At 38.9% G+C, this 8,505-nt stretch overlaps 1 long non-coding RNA gene across 2 annotated transcripts; it reads right to left on the bottom strand.

The window, feature by feature from the left end:
• Positions 1 to 1,209: 1,209 nt before the first annotated feature.
• Positions 1,210 to 7,870, bottom strand: LOC119912753. 2 transcript variants are annotated; one of them, XR_005446214.1, is made up of 4 exons: positions 7,493 to 7,870; positions 7,121 to 7,192; positions 6,975 to 7,026; positions 1,210 to 6,659 (listed from the first exon to the last, which is right to left on the bottom strand). It is a non-coding gene; the product is annotated as an uncharacterized LOC119912753 (long non-coding RNA). The 2 variants fall into 2 exon arrangements; XR_005446207.1 differs by having other exon boundaries at positions 7,121 to 7,870.
• Positions 7,871 to 8,505: the final 635 nt, after the last annotated feature.

Genomic DNA, 8,505 nt, shown 5'->3' with positions numbered 1-8,505 from the left:
TATCCGTCAAGAGAGCCCGGGGTCAGGGCGGCGTCTGGCTGCAGCGTAGCAGGTGGTGACCGCTGTTACGAGGAGAGCCCCTTGTAACCTTAGGGATAGGCTAACTTAGTCAGGGAGACCCAGGTAGGGATTGGCTGCATAGTTGGTGGGATTTGAACATGTTTTCTATTATCTTCATCCTGCATGTGGGATAAACTTACCCCTTACCCATTGATTGTGAGCTCCCCTTGCATTGGGTTAACATGTCTGCTCGTCATTACTGGTCATTATATTTACTACATTTCAGCTAGTTTGTGCTTTATGGTGTCACCGATATCTCAGCCAACCTGCCTCTTTGTGCTTGACATTGTTTTTATACTTTTTGATTAATAAAGGTTTAGATTTTAATATAACTGCTTTCCAGTTCTCTACTTTCCTTCAGGGTGCTAGGGACCTGTTAGTCTAGGCCCCCATTGGAGCCACAAATATCTTCCAATTTCTTAGCTGTTCATCAATTGTATTTCATCTCCATTTATTGTATTTCACCTATATAACCAAGAATGATAGATCTAGAGAATGATGTAATGAATTTCTTGGGACCACTGGGTAGTAGGATTAGCTCTTAGGGTTTTCAGTATGTAGGTTAGAAATTATACTGTAGATTGTGTAGACATGTGCTTCATTTATTTGTAGTATTTATTTAGACAATGTGTTGTACAGATGTACAAATATATATATACTTAGTGTTTGGGCCCCTATATATGTTGTGTTTTATGAAAAAACTAAACTGGACTGAACTGAGCTTGGCATCATGCAGCGACAAAGACTAAAACTAAAAACACTAAAACTAAAAAAAACTAAGCATTTTCAAAAACTAAACTAGCAAACCCATGTTAAAACAATATTAAAACTAAACTGAAATTGAAAACAAAAAGTTAAAACGAAATAAAAATAAAAAATAATAAAAAATCCAAAACTACCTTCCAGTAAACTGAAATTTTATGTGAAAAATGCTTTTCCTTGAAGGAAAACCATGACAATAGCCTAACCTCAGTTGTTTTCTATGCTAAAACACAAGTTCTACTGTAACTCTGAAAACACTTACTACTAGGATAAACTGTATCAAATATTTGTGACATGAAATTGCAACCATACTGTCAGACACAACATTAATATTAGATTCTGCCAAATCCCAGGTTACATTCAGTGACATATTGAATGACAAATCACAACGTTTTTGTTTTTTTATCACATGAATTATTCATACAATATCTGTGCAATTACAGTATAAAGTGCTTGGTTAAGGATAGGGACAGGTTGAAGCAAATTTACTGTAGATAAAGGAAACATGTTCATATGCTTTTTTTTCTTGTGCATCCTTTGACCACATAGAGAGCAATCACACCTTCACTGAGTTCAACTGAACTCTGTAGATATAGTTAGTGACGAGATGGACTCAGGCAAAACTGAAAATGTGGACCCACTGTCAAGTTTTCAGTCTGCTGTGTGTGAGCAATTTCCAATTAAGGAAGTGAACAGCAAGAAAACAAGTGACTGCAATGAAAACTTCGCCTTGAATGTGACAAAGGCAACACTGTATACAATGACATCATAATCAAAAAGTCCAGCCATTGCTATACGGTTAAATGTAGTGTTTGAGTTTTAAAAATTGTGTGCAAGGATTTAAAAATGTGACTGTTAGTACTTTTGTTTTTGTTTTTCAGCAGTATTTTATTAAGTCATTTTCATTTAATTGATTCAGTTAATTGAGGCTACATTCTTAATTCCTACCTTAACCCCAAGTTCAGGGACTTACCAAAACCTCTTACAGAGATGTAGAAAGGCAAAATGTCCTCACTATCAAGGATTTTTCTCATTTTTTCTCATTGAGGGGGCATTTGTACATAAAATAAAAGAACACAAAGGCATAACCTTGCACTGAATAATCATAAGACATTGTGTTGACACTTGCAGAAAATTGAAAAGATTTTTTAAGGCCACACTAGAGCCATCAATTTGTTTGGAAAGATGTCCAGTGACTGTAGGCCTCTTTGATTTGTCTGTCCTCTGGCTCAACTTGGCAGCCCAAGCAAAACTCATGAACTCTGTGCCCACACCCTACCCTGTCCCCTGTCATTCTCCTGATCCACGTCCTATTGGTAGATGCCAGAGGAGGACCATGAGGAGGGGTTGGCGAGACGGGGGAGTAGCCTTGGGCAATGTGGAGGCCCAAGTTGGCATCCTAAAGTAACCTTTTAAAATGCAAGCACGGTACTGAGAAGCAAGACCTCACAGGGACAGGTTTCAGGATGAGTCTTATCTATTCAGCAACAACACCTAAGTCTGCCAAAATACTGCACTAAGCAACGCAGTGGACCAGGGAAAGGTCATATACAGCCATATGCAAAACCCAGCTGTCTTTCTCCCTATACACATAGCTGCACCCTTGTGAAATACATGCAATATTAAACAACTCCGGAGTGAGAGAAATGCAATTTCAAGAGACGCATCTGATCGATTTTTTTAGTGAAATAACCCAGATCTTGTGAAGTGTTATTGCTTTCATATCATTTTGTGGATATATTCATAAACATCCCACTAACAGATAGTGGTATGCTCAGCAGAAATATGTGACGGATAAATGAATCCAACAGCAAGGACACTATCCCCGAGTTTACCCTCAAGTTGGCTACTATAAGGCACTGGATAAGGGACCCCTATACAGGCCTTAATATTCTTGATCATTTATCTGGTCGATATACAAACACCAGAAAATAACAAAATGTTTAATGCATTCAGTTGCCATGGGCAACATTCTTTTTGCTGTACTCTTTACTGATAAATATTCCATTACAGAGATAAGGCTGCTGTATTGAGAGCTACAACATACAAAGGAATCTATATGCAATTTATTTTGTTTTCCTTAGGTTTTTAGACCTCTGAGCTACCGCATACCGTTCACACAGCGCCTACCACACTTAAATAATTGTGTATATTATCATCAGTGTTTGTAAAAAGCAGCACGACAGGGACTTAAAACAGGTTGAATCACTTCACTTTGCACAGTTTATTTTTCAGATTACATGAAACATGCATTTTGATCTTGATGGGAGAAAACTGACTTTGAAAGGGAATGACAAGAGTGATAACACTTATCTGAGAAAGCAGGGCAATACCCAATACTCAAACGGATGTTCTACTATCTGTACAAAGCAGTATTCTTAAAAAAGGGTGGTCTCTGATGTTCAGGCTCCAGGCTTTGCACCTTGCAGTGTAATAGAATAAATGCCCATATCTTTGGACTGTAAAAAATGAGATTGGAACTGTGCAACTGTAATCCAAAGCGGAGGGAGGCTTTCAGTGTAATCAATCTCCAAAAAGGCTTTTAATGGAATCAATGGAGAGAAAGGGGATTGATTTCTGCACAGTATACTGCCGTTTTTAGATATTCACTCTGTCAAAACTCTCCTGCGTGGACTGAAAACTTCCATCCCGCGATATAGGTTAATTGCATATTGAGCAGAGCAGGCCATTTGTTAAGTGGCACACTTGTTCTTGGTGACCATTAAGTTACAGAAAGCTATATAGCACTGTGGAAATATAACACTGAGCTGTGATCTCAATCCTTAAAAAAGTTGGCCTCAATTGTATTCTTACCTCACATGGCCATTCCACAGTGCATTTCTCTGCTTTTGTACCTGTTGGAAACAACTATGATAGAAGTGTCTTACAAGAAAGTAAAACTGCTGTTGACATTACAGGCAGAATGCTGTTTTGTGCTTAGCAAATATTGGCCAGTTATGTTTAGGCAGTGTTAGGCGATTGTACAAAAAGCACAAGATTGAGGACACCCCTGTCCATGCACTTTTGGTCTGAGGCTGTTTCATGGTTAAGGCCCCTTAGTTCTAATTAAGTAAAATCTCAATGCTACAGCATACAATATTATTTTAGACAATAGTTTGCTTCTAACTTTGTGGCCATAGTTCATGTTTGACCCTTTCCCGTTTCAACATGACTGTGCACAAAGCCTGCCTCATAAAAAAAAAAATATTTACCCAGTTTTGTGAGAAAGAACTTGACTGGCACTGACCTCAACCCCATTCCTACACCTCTGGGATGAACTGGAATGCAGACTACGAGCTGGTCCTTAATGCCCAATATCAGTGGCCGATCTCACTAATGCTCTTGTGGTCACTGCAGCCCGGTGAATCAGTAGAGTGGATGCTGCTATAGCAGCAGATTAATGCCCATGGTTCCGAAATGAGATGTTCAACAATTGCAAATGGGTGTATATGAAATATTTACGGCAGTAAATAGGAAACTGCTGAGCAGAACAGCGCAACACACACACACACACACACAATCACTTGGTACCCAGCCAGAGCTAAAAGACTCTGCTGTTGGCATAGAAACAGTACATGGACAGTTAAGGTTAAAGGGTAATACCACTCTATCACAGCTTTGAAAAAATCCTTCCCTTGCTCTTTAAACAGTTATGACTTTACTAATGCACAAACGTTGTTATCTTCCATTTACACAGAAAAGACATTGTTTCTGACCTGTGATTTGGCTTGTCAAAATGTTTCACTATCTATAGGGACATGTTCATGCTTGACAAGAATCTGTGATGTGGAATTAATCTGTTTACCTCAAGTTAGTAATATGTAAACTTTTAGCAACATGATATGCTGTCACGTTGTCATCCTTAAAGGCCAGATTTTTATTGAAATGTTCTCCCTTCAATAACATTTACATAGTTTTATATGAAGATATTAAGAATAGAGATTTTATATTTTTATTCTTACCATTTATTTATAAATATACTGTACCAATTTTGATGTAACATGTAGAGACTTAAATTAGCAGCACACAATTCTCCCTGGATCGATTCTGTTAGATCAAGGTTGCTACATCTGCAGTCCAAATTGGGGAATCAGTAAATCATGCTATACAAAGCAACTGTAATTATATTTGTTGTTGTTTTTCTTTGCCAAGAACAGTGATCATTCACAATTACATTTTTACATCTCAATTTATTTCTTGTGATCAGAAATAAGTTCCAAGATTAAGATGTCTGTGAAGCTGACATAATAAAAGGTGAGTAAAACAAAAGCTACTGTATTTCACCGCAGTTAGGTGCACTGTGCGACTTTTCTGCAAATGGTGTCAACAGTGAAAAACATGAGCTTTAATGCCCGCAAATCATGTGACACGATGTCAGTAATCTGCAGACAGCAGGCAAATGTTTACCAACCCTGCCGGTCTGTGATCCCTTCATGCCAAAGGATGGCAAAGGGACTAGAGATGCAAACTGACCAGAGAGGCAAATTATCTAACACTGCTGAGTCCATCTTTCTGTGGACAGAGTGCTCAGTGATCTATAGGAGACAGTTCATATTTCACATGTGAGTGGAGAAGTGACCAAATGTGATACCCAAATTTCATTTGGAGAAAGCGGGGTGAATCCAAAGGCTAACTGTAAAAGCGTGAGTTTAAAATCGACAACGTGTGTATGGTTTTGTGACATGTTGACACTGCTGTCATGTTGGATTTATCACGTCAAGTTTTGCTTCTCTTTGCCCCGCCTCATTCTCCAACTCCTTTGTTCTCTGTCACTTAGCTGTGTAGGTGTTTGGCAGAAGGCATGACAAGTTGCGCGTCAAATCGAGCTGACAGATTGTTGACATCTTCACTCACAGTGTGCCTGGATTAAATGCTCTTGACAGGGACTGCTGCTTTATTTCTCGGGTGAGATCAAATGAATTATAAAACAGTTCTAGTTGCATGTCAGCTCCCGTGCCTGTATGACACACGACGGCCATGTCAGCCCCTGTCCTTTGTTGGCTGTAACATATTCTCTGTATGTCATCCATTGTGGTTGCCCATGTCCAATGTCAAGCTGCGACATCACAAGGGAGGACTGGGGACCGAAGCCTTTGAATACATACCCTGAAACAATATTTTTATTCATACACACAGGACAATGTTTGTTCATATTAATAAAACAATAAAAGGAATGTGGTTCACATAGATGCCTCTGAGTTGTTTGCTTTGGTTTGTGTGTTTTTTTATTTCTTGCATTTTCTCTGTATTTCTGCATTTTTTCCCACTCCTTTAGTTTAGGATTCCCTTGCAGTGATGTCCATATGGTGGAATGATTTTCTAAATTTTCAGGGTTTGTATATAAAGTGGATCACACTTCCTTCAAGCTCACCAAACACATTCCCTACCTGCTGAGCACAGACTTCTCATTGCTTTGATCATCAGAAGCCCGCCCCCCACCACCGCCACCACGCACACAAACATGCACACATGGGCTGGTGTGGTAGCTAGAAAAATATCCCAAAAGCATTTGTTTTGTTTAACCATTATACCTTGAGCAACTCAGCTTACAGCCGGGAACACATAGGATGCCTTTCTTTTAGCATGGCAGCACCCTTTCCCTTGCATTATTAATGTTTTGGACATGACAAGCACATCTTCTCCAAACTACAGTAAGTGGGTAATGTTTATAATAAACCTATTTAAAATTAAGTCCCACCCTGCTCCAGCAATGAAAAAATAACCGTTGAAATAAGTGCTATCTAGGCGAATCTCTTGGACCAGATGATGAAACCTTCTGCACTCTCCCAAACAGGACGTCATGGAGCACCGTCCTCACTTTTATACTTAATACTTTTCTGCAAAAGCAAGCAGAGAAACTTTCACTTCTGTGTTTATAATTTTAATATTATCTCCTGTGCTGCACTAAGCTAACTCTTGTTAAGTTTGTCAATTTTTTGTGTTACATGAGTGACATAATGCATCTTGTGCCCTTGCGTTTTCATCAAGCAGCGGAGAAGAAAATCAGTCCCAACTGGACAAAAACACTCAGACTAACACATATTTGGTTCTAATTTTAAGCCCAGGTGTAAAAGCACTTTATCAACTTTCTTAACCTCAGAAATGAGTCATATTTCTGCCAATATTTAAGAGATCTCCAGAGATGTCCAAACCTGTTAGGAGCTGCCAGGAGAGTGCTGTCAGACTGAGAAATGTGGGCACATTCTGTGGGAGAAGAGATGTTTTGGGAACACTCAATGAAAATCAGGTTATTAAAAAATGCCATTTTGACAAAAATGTAATAATTTTTGCAACTGACCTTGTGGGATGCAATTCCTCCATCAATAATAAAAACACACAGTGTTTCCGCAGAAACCGTCATCTTTGCGACCTTACAGTTTTTAGCAACAGACACAATGCAGCTTTGTGACAGTGGTGATTTCAATCTGTTAACCAACAGTAGTCATTGTCGCTACTACAACATATAAAATCCCCACCACTCCACCCACTTACTATAATAGATATTGCAAAACAATGTGGTTGGACAGAGCTAACTATGATAATTTCACAAATCTTTAATCCGACTATATGCTATTTATTTACTGGCATCATGTTATTTAGGGCTGGGTGGTATATCGGTATATGAGGTATACCGATATAATTTCAAAAGATATTAGAAATTAGACAATACCTATCACTGGTCTCACTAACTCCGTAGCTATCCAGCCAGCTAAACAGTCATCAATAAAGCCACAGGAGACACTATGCCGTTTGTTGAGTTTATCAATAAAGTTTGTGAAACTGAAACAGATACAACAACACATATCAGTAACAGCATTACAGTACAGTCAATAAAAGCTACCGCATATAGCTAAATAGCTAAATCAGTTGAGTGACCAGCATAAACAGCCATGAACTAGCTTCAGAAATGTCTACATGACAAATATAACAACAGACATGCGGTGTTAATGTATACAAACATCATTACTTACAGACATTGTGTTTAGCAAGACTTTTGAAGGAGGATGTGAGAGATGTTACTGCAGCACCAAAATATCTGAACGGACTCCCTTGTGCATGCTGAAAACAACTTCCGGGGTCACCCAGCACAACTACTTCCTGTATCACTAAAGCAACAACTTCCTACTTCAGAATAAAACACTTAGATATTTAAATGGCCAGTAGGAGGCAGTAAACCCATACATAAATCACTCTGAACATAAGAAAACAGTCCATAACAATACTGTTTATACCGATATTGTTTGATGTTGAGTTAATTAATGTTTCCGTAAAGTCCTGCAAGCGTTTACTCCTCTCTCTGTCTCTCACCGCTCATCCCCAACTCTCTCTCTTTGTCTGCACGCAGCCGTCTACTCATAAAGTCTCTAACAAGATGGAGGGAGACACATTGCTGGTCAACACTGTTAAAGACCTGGCTTGTAAAAGAAAAAAGACGGTTCATTCAGTGTTTCCCACACACACGCTTTACCTTGATGGGCCACCCAGGTTAGGCTACACATTGTAGCATTTCTCACGGAAGAGAAACACGGTGATTACGTTACAAGTCAACACGCCTCCTCAACATGCAGCTCAGCTGCTGCTCTGAACAGAATCACAGGAGGAAAAATCCAGAAGACAAGTATTTTTCGTTTTTTTAGGTTTTTTAGGTTTTTTAGGTTTATACAGCCTAGCCTATTACTGATG

Source organism: Micropterus salmoides, unplaced genomic scaffold (assembly GCF_014851395.1).
Source record: "Micropterus salmoides isolate LMB-PRFRI ecotype aquatic unplaced genomic scaffold, ASM1485139v1 Ms_hic_scaffold_1, whole genome shotgun sequence".
Lineage (NCBI taxonomy): Eukaryota > Metazoa > Chordata > Actinopteri > Centrarchiformes > Centrarchidae > Micropterus > Micropterus salmoides.
Note: the sequence above shows the minus strand (reverse complement) of the source record. Positions and strands in the feature narration are given on the sequence as shown.